This window comes from Peromyscus californicus, unplaced genomic scaffold (assembly GCF_007827085.1).
Source record: "Peromyscus californicus insignis strain IS unplaced genomic scaffold, ASM782708v3 Scaffold_4__1_contigs__length_199733344, whole genome shotgun sequence".
NCBI classification, from domain to species: Eukaryota; Metazoa; Chordata; class Mammalia; order Rodentia; family Cricetidae; genus Peromyscus; species Peromyscus californicus.
Genome location: NW_026294562.1, coordinates 57,804,985 through 57,818,214, shown reverse-complemented (window position 1 = coordinate 57,818,214; position 13,230 = coordinate 57,804,985).

Sequence of the window (13,230 nt, the reverse complement as noted above, 5' to 3'; positions counted from 1 at the left end):
AGGACAAATCTTTGTCACACGCCAGTCCCACAGCCGCTCAGACCCAACCAAGTAAACACAGAGACTTATATTGCTTACAAACTGTATGGCCATGCCAGGCTTCTTGCTAACTGTTCTTATTTCTTAAATATTCCATTTCTATAAATCTATACCTTGCCACGTGGCTTGTGGCTTACCAGCATCTTCACATGCTGCTTGTCATGGTGGCAGCTGGCAGTGTCTCTCTGGCTCAGCCTTCCACTTCCCAGAATTCTCCACTCTCCTTGTCCCGCCTATACTTCCTGCCTGGCCACTGGCCAATCAGTGTTTTATTTATACAGAATGATATCCACAGCAGATGGATGATGGATAGATGAACAGGTGGTAGATGGAAGGATGATGGATGAATGGATGGGTAGGTGGATGAGCAGATGGATGGATGGATGGATGGATGGATGGATGGATGGATGGATGGATAGATCTGGGGATCAAGAGATGGATTGTTGGGTTGATGGAGGAATGGATGGGAAGACATGAATGGAAAGATAGGGAGATAGACAGTTAAAGAGATGGAAGGATGGGGTAATAGAGGAATGGAGGAATAGATAACAGAAAGATGAATGAAAGAATGAAGATGAGGGATAAAGATGAGGGATAGATTGGAAGGGTGAATAGAAGGATGGAGAGATAGAAAATTACAAGAAAGATTGATGACTAGATATGAAAAGAAAGAAGGCAAGATGGATGAGGGGTGAACCACAAGCATGCAGAGGTACCTTTCTGCCCTCCTGTGAGCCCCAGCAATGGGAAAAGCCCATCACAGCTGACTGAAGAGGCAAGTCATTTCCCTGACCCCTGACCAGAACACCCTCACGGTTAGAGTGATATACATCATTCAGCGAATTCTATTGCCCTGCACCTCAGCTGCCTCCTCCCTCCCTGGCCAGGAGAGTCCCAGACTTATTTAGGAGTTGGCTGCTCTGTCTTCCCAAACTCACTCCAGCTTAGACCTAAGAGACAAGGACAAGAACCAGAGGGGAGAGGGACAAGGGACAGTCTTCAAAATACATTGTATACTTTCGTGAAAGTGGCCTTGTGTAACTCAGAATAAGATGAAATAATGCTGTATCAGCAGAAACCACAAATGCAAAGGAATCTGAGTCAAAATGTCTTCTTGTCAAATCTGAGGCACCTCAAGAAACCCCGGGGCCACCAGGAACACACACACCAGCACTGCTAAGAACACATTCTGCACACTCCACAAAACTGATAGTAGAGACGCCATATTGGAAGTCAAGCCCCAGAGCCCGAGGAGTTCAGGCCACTATTGGACAAGGGAATGGGACCATGCCAAGATGCCACCACACAGTGAGGGATCCAAGATCACATCCCGGCTGCTCATGATTAGCTGTCTAGAGAGGTGTTCACATGAGCAGGAGTCAGGGAGTCCACACAGCTTCGCCTCTTGCCCAGGCAGGTAACTCCAGCTCTAGAAGATCTGATGCCTTCTTCTGGTCTCTTCTGGCACCTGCACACGCATTGCAGACACTTGCTCACCACACACACACACACACACACACACACACACACACACACACACACGCACGCACGCACACACACACACACACGCACACACACACACGTAAATCTTTAAAAATAAAGAAGGAAAAGAAGACTAAAAAAGTTATACATGTTAACAGATCACTGAGCATTCAGGCAATAGCAACTGGCCTCACTGCCACCCTGCAGAGGTCTTTAACCTCAGAGACAGAGGCAGGCAGATCTCTGTGAGTTCCAGGCCAACCTGGTCTACATAGCAAGTTAAGGGCCAACCAGATCTGCAAAGTGAGACCTTGCCTCAAGAGGGAGAAAAAAAGTACTAAGCTAAATGTAAGGGTGGGCTGGGAATTACTCTTTACCGCCCACCCCGCCATTGTCTCCCTCCAGCCCAGACAGACTCCTCTGGTTTATATCAGGGTCCACATGGTGACCAGGAATTAAAGAGGGGCTCTGATGTTCAATGAGGTTTCAAACTGGTCTCTGAGACCTCCTTGCAGCCCCTGGGATTCTGACCACCGCTGGCCTCAAGCCTGGAAATGGGTCTGATGCTGTCCAGGCCTCCCAACCAAAGGCCCTGTGTTAGACACACATTTTCCAATCACTTGGAGGGTCTGTGAGGTCCTGGGAGGCAAGAGGGCGGGAGGTTATAATTGGCCTCCCCTGAGCAGCCGCCACCTCTTGAGAAGGGGCCTCTGAGAATGTTCGATCTCCCAGCCAGCCAGGCCATGTGTTTAATTAAGTTCCATGAAAGCGTAGCCAGCAGAGTGTGAGCGTTTCATCTTTCACAGTCAATACTGGCATGTGTCTTACCTGGTAAGTGCCTTATGCAGGAAGAATTTCCCAAATGGGTTCCATATGCCAGGCCTCCCTACAAGGGGCCCTCCTCTGGGGCAGGCAGGGGCGAAGGCTCAAGGCCCCTCCTCCTCCGCACAGTCCCAGCCCTCCCACAGCTGGTGCTGTTTAGACAGAAGACATAATGGTGAAGTGATGGTGGATTCCAAAGATTGTTCCATCAGGGCAATCAGCTCTGGAGCCAGATCCATCCCAGGTGAGCCATGGAGACCTGTGACGGGCACCGGTCCCCCTCCCAGGACTGACCACAGAGGGTCCCCCTGCTTACCAGCCAAGACCAAGAGCACACAGCCTGAGATGCTTGGGAGCCCAGAGATGGAAGGGCCAAGGGAATGTGTGGTGCATTCTTCCTACACACCTCTGTCACGTGCTCAAGTCCTGAAAGGGGGACACAGATCATCTGAGACTGCAAATGTTGTAAGTCATAGGAGGTACAAGACCCCAGAGTACCAGCTACGGATCTGTGCAGCCAGGAAGGATAGAGTGTAGAAACAGGGGCTTGCGCTAACTCTTGCCTCTCATGGTGAAGACTCGTTTCTGTGCATACAAATGCCACGGCCTTTTACAGCGGCCTCCCATCTCCTCCTCTATCACGTGGCTTTCACTCGTCCTCTGAAGTATTATTCTAGACAGCTGTATTTTTGCTTATTTTCCAGCTAGTAGTGTCCTTATTATGGCTAAGTGCTGGAGAAGTAGGGACATTTCTTTTGCTCGCTGTGGTTTCCCCATGCCTGGTACACATGTTAGTATATAGCAGGTGGTCAGTTCATTGTTCCCATCCCTGCCAGCAGCAGCATCACCACCACCACCACCACCACCATCATCACGCTCATCAGCATCATTATAGACATCACCACCATGATAACTCCATAATTACTCTACATTCAGTACCAACCAGGCCCTGTTAAAGATGTTCTAGGGATTTAAGCCATTGCATTTCCTAGGCCTATAATAGGAATGCTATGGATCCACTTCACAGGTTAGGATATTAGGCTCCTCGACCCCTCTGCATCCTTCCCTCTCTTATTCTCTGGCTGCTTGGTATATCGCCCACTCTCACCACATCTTGTAATCTAACTCCAGTCCTGATGATCCCCACCTTCAGCTCTAGAGTGAGAGGCTTTGCCACTTGGCAGAGAGACCCTTGGGCCTCTGTGATGAGTCTCCTCACCAGCCATCCACTCAGCTACTAGTCATTCCCAACCTGTGTGTTCCCACCCCTGCAGACTCAGCTGGACCAGAACCCTGGGAGGATTTCAGCTGAGGCTCCCAAGAAAATGGAGTGGGCTCTTCCAAAGAGAACCGGAGATCGGAGTACTTTCTCCGCCTCTGGTCTACCTCAGTTCCCACCACCACATGGTGCTCACTGGGGCTGGAGTGGAGTCTGTCGTTGCCTGGCTTGGGAGGCACTTTGAACTCTCAGGTGCCCTTGGGAACTCCGAGGAGCCATTTAAGCGTTTGAAATTGCCTGCAGTGAAGGTGAGGGTGAAGTTTGGAAAGTGGGACCACTTGGGTGTTCAGGATTTCTGGGCAGCCTGCCAGTTTCTACTCCAATTAAACGCCCCATTTGGCCAGCTGGTGGGCCCCAGGCTGGAAGACAGTGACGTCTGCAACCGCCTGTGTCTGGATATAATTTGAGGGGACGACAAGAGACTCATGTGCAGGGGGAAGGGACATATCTGAGATGTGGTCAGAGCAAAATCGCTCCCTCACAGTCCTCGGCAAAGAAGAGAGCCCACAAACCCCTCCAGTGCTCCATGAGCAGTGGAGACATGAGGAACAGGAGAAACAGTGAACACTTTGGTGGCCAAGGCCAGGGTGGTCCTTTCAGCTCTGAGGCTCTTTGCCCAAGATTAAAGGGCAACTTGGTGCCACGCTGGCCTTGGACAGTGCCACACTGGCCTTGGACGGTTCCTCAGCGTGTGCAGAGGCTCCCATGTGCGGACCTCTCCACAGGTGCCTTATGGATGCACAACCATCTCTGGAACAACTAGAGTGCAGGTGCGCATAGAACATGGGGAGACGGAGATTTAGGGAACTGAACCACTGAGGAGGATGGCTCTGAACTCAGGAGCAAACCCAGATAGCTTCTTTGACTCTCTGGCATCACTGGAGGTTCAAGTGAGAGGAAATGCAGAGAAGATGAGGAGTGTATGTGCACACACCCACACATGCACACACATGCACACTCACATGAACACACACCCACACACCTATACACACACATGCACACAGGCACATACACACAAATGTGTACACACATAAATGCACACGTGCACATGCAGGCACATATTTGCACACATATGCACGTGCACACTTAAAAGTTCTTGGATATACATGAACAAAGCCAGGTGTGTGGAGCAGAAGCTAAGAGGAAGAGGAGAGGCAGGCCTTCCCACCCCACCTCTGGAAGCTTCTGCAGGTGGGCAGCCTCCTGATGATGCTTATTTGTGGAGACTTGGGCACCAGAACTACCGCAGGAAGCAGGACTGTGTGGTTGACAGGACACATCAGCTGGGGGTCCTGTGCCCCCAAAGCAGCTATCTTGGCTTACAATCTGATTACCAGATGGATCTTTTACCTTAAAAAGGCGGGGGAACTCCATGTGAGAACCAAGACAAATGGCCGCCCCACCCACCCATTCCTCTCTCCCATCTGGCACTGTCTGTACACACGAAGCCGGCGTGGCAGCAGCCTTATGTCATAAACACCAGGTATTTACGGGCCGTTCTCAGCTGTGCTATCCATGGCTCAGCCCACCCAACTGACCCCAGCAGCTATTTCAAGATGCCCACTCTCTGACACCTGTCAGCTCCCTGACCTGCAAAGGATTTGTGACTGATTCCAAAGCAAATAGAAACCCACTCAGAAATGGTGCCTACACCCACACGCCAACCCAAGGTCACTGAAGGCCTTCCATCAGCCTGGAACTCAACCTCCAACGTTGTGCCCGTAAATGCAGGCTTTGAGGCAGGCCTGGTAACCAACAAGGGGTGCCGAGCATGAGGGTGACAGATAGTACCCCAATTTGGAGCCTGGGAGATGGCTCGGTGCAGAAGCAGGAGGACCTGAGTTCAAATCCTCAACACCACTTAAAAGCCAGATGGGATAGCTGGTGGCTGTAGTCCTCATGTTGGATGGTGGACGCAGGCAGATCCCAGTTCGCTGGCCAACCAGTGAGCTCCAGGTTTGCTAAGAGATCCTGTCTCAAAAACCAAGCTGGCCAGAGAGCCCTCAAGACCCACCGGTCTCCACCTCCCCAATGCTGGGGTTACACACCTGCACCACCCGTCTGGCTGGTTGTACACAGGTGCTGGAGATGGAATTCAGGTCCTTCCTCATGCTCGCACAGCAAGGACTTTACTGACTGAATCATCTCCCTGGCTGGAAGGGTTCTTTTGACTCTTATGTCTCAAAAGGTCTCACCCATGCTTTCTTGGCCTGATGTTGAGGAGGGGTGTCTCATTTCATCCCATGGTGGACAGGAAGTAGAGTGTGAGGAAGGGACCAAGGACCAACCATCACATTCAGAAGCATGCCCCAGTGACCACTTCCTCTAGTCAGCTCCCACCTTTCAACGTGTCCACCAGTTACCAAAACAGTGTCACCAGGTGAGGCCAAGCACTCAGCACATGATTCTATCAGGGACATTTTAGATGGAAGCCATCACTTTCCTCGGCTCATATGGGCGCTTGTCGTCAGGATGACCTCAGCTCGGGCACATGCACAGAGACCCTTGTCATCAGGATGACCTCAGCTCGGGCACATGTGCAGAAGCCCTTGTTTCAAATAGTGCCATGCTCACAGGGACAAGGCTGGGATCTACTTGATTCTAGAAGAGACAAATACTGTCCCTACTATCATTCTGAACTATTTAAGGAAAAGAAGGGTATCTTAGTTAGGGTTTCTATTGCTGTGAAGAGGCACCATGACCACAGCAACTCTTATAAGGAAAACATTTAATTGAGGGGGGCTCACATACAGTTTCAGAGGTTCAGTCCATTATTATTATGGTGGGGGAGCATGATGGCATGCAGGCAGATATGGTGCTGGAGAACACAGGAAACAGGAACTCAAATAAGACACTGGGCCATATCCTGAGCATAGGAAATCTCAAAGCCCACCCACACAGTGACACATGTCCTCCAACAAGGCCATACCCACTCCAACAAAGCCACACCTCCTAATAGTGCCACTCCCTATGAGCTTATGGGGACCAATTACACTCAAACTCCCACAAGGGGTTAGAGTGAGGACTCAGCAATTAAGAGCACTGACTGCTCTTGCAAAAGACCCAGGTTAGATTCCCAGCACCCACATGGCAGCTCACTGTCTGTAACTCCAGTTCCAGGAGATTTGATGTCTTCTTCTGGCCTCTGAGGGCATCAGGCACACACATGCAGGCCAAACACCCACACACATAAAACTTAAATTTAAATAAACAAATTAGTGTGCTCTAAATATAAAATGATCAACATCATCTTTAGAGACAAAAAAAGAGTTGGTTTTAGACCATTTGCCTCACAGAAGGAGAAACAGACAAGCATGTCTGTTTCATCACCTGCAACATCTCACACAAGGGAATCAAGTGTGGGCTGGGTTGAACCACTCCAAGGCTGGTCCACGTCCACAGCTGAGGCTGGCATCCCTGGGTAACTTGCTGGGCTATGATAGGCCAGGGCCACATGTGGCCTTGTATGAGTTGCATTCTCTCACAACATGGTGGACGGTATTCAGACCGAAGAAGCTAGACGGAAGCCATGCTGCCTTAGTTGACTTTGGCTCGGAAGTTATACACAGCCATTCTGCCAAGTGTTCGTTCATCAGAGCGACATGGGTCTGCCGAGGCTCAGGGGAAGGGACACAGGAGATTCGCTCAATGAAAACTATAAGTTTCGTGTGCCAAAAAGAGCCAGTAGGATCGATAGGAGTGCCACTGTCTCTGGAGCTGCCACCTGGCCCTTGCATCACAGCTTGAACCTGCCCTAGTAGGATTCTAGAACTTTCCCTGAGCCTGTCTTCACCTCCTCCTCAGGTGCAATATCTCATGCTCAGGCATTCCAGAGCGAGGGCCTCTTTGCTTTGTGCTGAGCTGGCGGCAGCCACAAGGATCAGGCCACTGAGGGACACGGCCATTGAAGTCTGGCAGCTGGGGCCTCTTCGCTGTCTCCCTGCAGCACCCTGGCCCCTGTGTGTCCCTGGTGGGCAGATGGGAGACAAGAGCAGCACAGGCTCCAGGACAAAGCGATTCTTGTTGGATTGCCTCATCCCCCAAAGGGCGCTGACAAACAGTGAGATAAGCCACTAATTCCTGGGTGCTGCTGCCAGAGACATGGCCTCTTCTAAAGTGTACCCAGCTCCTTATCACACTGTCACCAAGGACAGGGTGACGTCACCCTTCCGAGGAGGGCAGAGGGGCTGCAAACCCTAATGGATTTGCCCTGTCTAGATAAGATAGTCTCAGCCCCGCCCCCATAACATGGTAATTCATTTTACAAACAGGTTTGAGGGAAATGCTGGAGGCAGAGGATCTGATTAGCCCTTCATGGCAGATGTTTTCTAGGGATGCGGCATCCTAGAATATTCTACACAGAAAGGCAGGTTGGAATGGCCTCACTGAGGATGACACGGTCCATCTAGAAAGAGGTCCAGGTAGGGTGTGGTGGTGTACGCCTTTAATCCCAGTATTTGGGAGGCAGAGGTAGAAGGATCTCTGTGAGTTCGAGGACAGCCAGAGCTCCAGAGAGAAACTCTGTCTCTAAATAAATTTATTAATATAAATAAATAAATAAACAAATAAACAAATAAATAAATAAGAAAAAGAAGGCCTGGATGTCTGAGTTCAAGCCCAGGGCCTTTAAGCTGTGCTTCCACAAGTGAATCCCTTGGCCACTCTGAGCCTTAATCTATTCATCTGTGGAACTGGATGAGCCAGCACCGCTGTAAGACTAAAATGTGGCCCAAACTGGGCACCAAGGAAGGGATGAGTAACTGTGACCAGCAAGAGAGTCCCAAACTGGAGCCACAGCCCTGAGTTCCCATTCTAGCACAGGCGCTCACTGGCTGTGAAACTCAGGCTAGTTGACTTAGCTGAACTGAGTCACTTTTCATGTCTGTGTGTGATATGCACACATGCGTGCACGTTTTTGCATGAGTGTGGATGTGTGTGTGAGCATGTGTGCATGTGGAGGCCTGAAGCTTACACTGAGAATCATCTTCCACCTTAGGCATTGAGGCAGGGTCTCTCAATCAAACCCAGAGCTCACCTAGGTGGCTAATCTTGCTCTGGGGATCCTGTCTCCATCTTCTGAGACTGCCTCCAGCCTTCATGGCATTTACATGGGTCTATGGGGTCCTGAACTCAGGTCCTTACAGTTGTATAGCGATTACATGACCCGCTAAGCCATCCTCCCAGTCCCACTAGCTTTCCGTTTAAAAAAGAAAAGAAAAGAAAGTTCAAACAGACCCGACTTAGGAAATTTTGACATTTTTTCCTTTTCCCATAGTACACAGCAACATTCATTCAGTATAAACTGTTTCAGGGGCTGGGGATGTGGCTCAGTTGGTAGAGGGCTCATTCATGCACAAGGCTCTCTGAGTAATATCCTCAGCACAGCATAAACCCAGCATGGTGGTGCACATCTACCATTCCAGCGCCGGGGAGGTGGAGGCAGGAGGAGCAGAAGTTTAGGGACATCCTTGGCTACATATCTAGTGTGAGGCCAGCAAGAGCTTCATGATGCCCTATCCAGAAACAACACAATAAGTGAGTTTCGCGACTTGAATTTGCTCTTTCCTTGGACCAGTGGTAGATGTGCATGACCCTGGACTCCAGGGTCACAGGGTGGGGTGAGGGTGAGAAAATTTGACCCACTTTCCACTATGATGCTCCCAGCCTGCAGTGGGCCTTCAGGAAGGGATCTCATTGGAAGTTGGGGATGTCTATAGTTCAGAAAGGGATCTCATTGGAAGTTGGGGATGTCTATAGTTCAGGAAGGGATCTCATTGGAAGTTGGGGATGTCTATAGTTCAGGAAGGGAGAATTCCCATTCCGACCAGACCTCAAGAACAGAATCGCTCAGTCACCGTGTCAGTCAGGAGACACCTGGGCAGGTTTTCACAGACTAACTCTGGTTCTTTCCATCCCTGCCTCCCTGCATAGCCCAACAGTGGGGCCATGAGAAGTGATCAGATGACAGCAACACCTTTCAGGGGACCACTGTGTGGCAGGTGTTGTTTCTGTGGGCACAAGGGTACTCCCCAGCTTTCCACGAAACTGACCAGACCTACAAACACATCCCCTCAGATTCACTTCCTTGTGGACCCTGCCCAGTGTCTCCTCTCCCTGAACGGAGGAAAACCCAGTGTCCTTCCCCACCACACTCACATTCCACTTTGAAACACACAGAAGCAGAAGCCCAAGCCTGGGGTCAATGCCCATGAAGAGGACATGAGGCCAGTTAGTGCAGGGGAGTTGAGGGCCCAGAACTGTGCTGTACCCATCCTCCAGCTTTTCCCAGGGTGACCCCACTACCACCAAATGACAGGAAACAGATAAATCATCAACAGACCTTCAGTCAAACCCCAGACACTGTATAATTCAAGTCAAGAGCCAAGGTCCCTTCACTCCAGGACAGTTTAGAAGCTTCAGGCATCTTCCTCAAGCAAGAAACTGAAGCAAGTGTTGGGGAAACATTTCAGTCAAGCAGTGTGGAGACCTGGGTTCAGATCCCCAGCACCCACACAGAGAGCAGGGTGTGGCAGTTCTGTCCTGTAATCCTAGTGCTGGTGAGATGGGGGACAGAGACAGGTGAATCCCCAGAAGCTGGGGGCAGCTAGCCTGGCCTGTGTGATGAAGTTCCAGGCCAATGAAAGACCCTGCCTCAAACAAAAACTGGGACACACAGAAGGAACAGGACTGTGCTCTGACCTCAACACTGCACCTCAACACTGCACCATGCAGGTACATACCTGCACCCCACACAAATGCATAATACATGTATACATACACACACAAATGCATACATACATGCATATGCACACACACAAATGCATACATACATGCATATGCACACATACCCCCACAAAATGCATGTATACATGCATCTGCATACACAGAAATGCACAATACACGCATACAAACACACAGATAAAACCGCATGTACACACACACGAAATTGAAGCAGAAACAAAAGGATAGAGATGGCATGACACTGGACAAGACTCAGCCAGTGACCTCCTCACCAAGTGGTCAGTGTTGCCCACCCAGGAGCCTTCTTCTGTGCCTGGCACTTCCTTACCAAGCTAGTCCTCCCTCTCCATGGAGTCAGCCTGTGGTTATCTCCAGAGGTGCCAAAAACAATGCCAAAAAATCAGTCTCAGTCAACTTGACCCTTGCCCTCAAGTGCTCCAGTTCTTCTGAGAATCCAAACTGGAGCAGGAGCTCCGTGCTGGATGGTGAGGAACCCCAGCGAACCTCCTCAAAACAGAGGTGACAGCAATATCACTTTCACTAAGAACCCAGCACACAGTAGGAAGTGTGAAAAAAAAGTCTTGGAAATCAGAGTCATTCATGTTCTCACCCAGAGGGTAGGGTTCAAGCCACTCTGATGATGGCAAGACTTCTGCTTTTAAGTTTTGGACGGTGGGACCACAGCTTTGACCCTCTATCCCATCTTGTCCTAGGGGAGCAGGTCAGTCCTTGGGCAGAGCCAGGGTCACCAGAGCATGCCCTGGAAAATAAAAAGTCACTCTGGAAACCATCAGAAAACATTAAAGACTCAAACTACATTTAGCGCCATCACAATCTGGGGGCACGCGGCCACTCTGCTGGGAGCTGCCATAGATAAGGAGTCTGCTCATTGAATTAGGCAGAAAAATGGAAAAACCCTGAAATGCATGCCTGAAAATATTCCATTTCTGAGCCAAGACTGTTTGCTGTTAAAAGGGAGGGATGGCCTGGTTTATCCATGAACAAAGGCAATTTGCCGAGACCCTGGATATGTTGGAGTGGAAGATGAAAGGGGAGACATTTAGACATACGAGCTCGCCAGCCGGTCCCTGAAAAAATGCAGAGATTTGAGATCAGTCAGTGAGCTAACACAGATTGAGAGGTTAGAGCACACAATGAATGACATCATGTGGCCAGGTCTCGCCAGTAATATATGATGCGCCTGCTGATAACGCAATACCATCCCAGCTGTCAGGCTACAGAGTGAGGTGTCCACTTAAGACAGCCATGGGCCCAGCTCCCCCGTCCGCATGCTGCACACAGCAGGGATCAGCTTGCTAAGACGTGAAGGAAACCTACCTGCAGTGGGTGAGAAGCCCACTCATGCTCTGAAACTGTAGAGTTCATAGCTGGCAGACTACAAAGCTGGGCATGTCACAATCAGACGGAAGAAGGGTGAGCCAGGAACTCTGCAGGCATCTACATCTTTGGAGTATGCCATTATTCAGTCTTGTGAAGAAATGGGAAGCACCCAAAATGTATCTGTGCATGCTGGGTAACCGGTTCTGTCCCAGTGGGGGGAGCAAAGGTGGACAGCTCACCTGCGGTGACCTTTGTCAGAGCCCTGTGAACCGCACACCACTGCACATGGCACTCAAAGCCAGCTCCTGTGTGCAGGTGTGGGGACAGCAGAACAACAGGGAGAGACCCCTGGATGTGGAGAAGGCTATGGGGCAGACTTGGAAGACGGCTTCATGGAACCCGGTACTACCTGTCCACAAAAGCAGACACAGCTGGATAAGACAACCTAATGACTTTCCAAAGACTGCCCCTGCAGATACCTCGAGTACATCCACTAATGTATGAATTTGGAAGACAAGCTTCCATGGGTGATTTAGAGGGTGACATAATTCAGTCCATAGTAATCAAATACAGAACATATCTTCCTAGGAGCAAGGATACTTACTAGACTGAGAAAGTTTGCTCTTAACAGTCTAATCCAATGGATAGTTGCTGCTCAGATTACTCTGGAAGTCCCAATACTGGCCCGTTCTTCACAGCATTTATTTCAAAATAAGATCAACCAGTGCATTGCATTTGCCTTCCTGTCCTGTTAGTTCCTTTTTTGTTTGTTTATTTGGTTTTGGTTTGGGGGATTTGGGTCAGTTTTTTTGGTTTGTGTTTTTTGTTGTTGTTTGTTTGCTTGTTTGGTTTTGTTTGGTTTTGGTTTTTCGAGACAGGGTTTCTCTGTGTAGCCCTAGATGTCCTAGAACTCGATCTGTGAACCAGGCTGGCCTCGAACTCATGGAGATCTGCCTCTGTCTCCTGGGTGCTGGGATTAAAGGCCTGAGCCACCACACCCGGCTCCTATTAGTTTAACAACTCTGCTGTCTTTGTTCTAATGAGGTCAACATTTTGAAGAGGAACATGAAGCGTTTGGCAAGTTGTTCCTCAATTTGTGTCCACTCACACAAAATGCCTTTGACAAGGACATCACACAGGACAGACTGACACTCCCCACTCTCAGCTATATCCCGTCAGGAGCATGTGACATTGGCTGGTTCCAGTTCCAGTGACCCTAACTTTGAATACTAAACTGGGAAGGGTTTACCTCTGTGGAGTCACTAGGCTGGGGAGGGTCCCTCTATGATGTCACTAGGCTGGGGAGGGTCCCTCTATGATGTCACTAGGCTGGGGAGGGGCCCCTCTATGATGTCACTAGGCTGGGGAGGGTCCCTCTATGATGTCATTTGGCTGGAGAGGGATACTCTGTAGAGTCACTAGGCTGGGGAGGGGTCCTTCTATGATGTCACTAGGCTGGAGAGGGTCCCTCTATGATGTCACTAGGCTGGGGAGGGGTCCCTCTATGATGTCACTAGGCTGAGGAG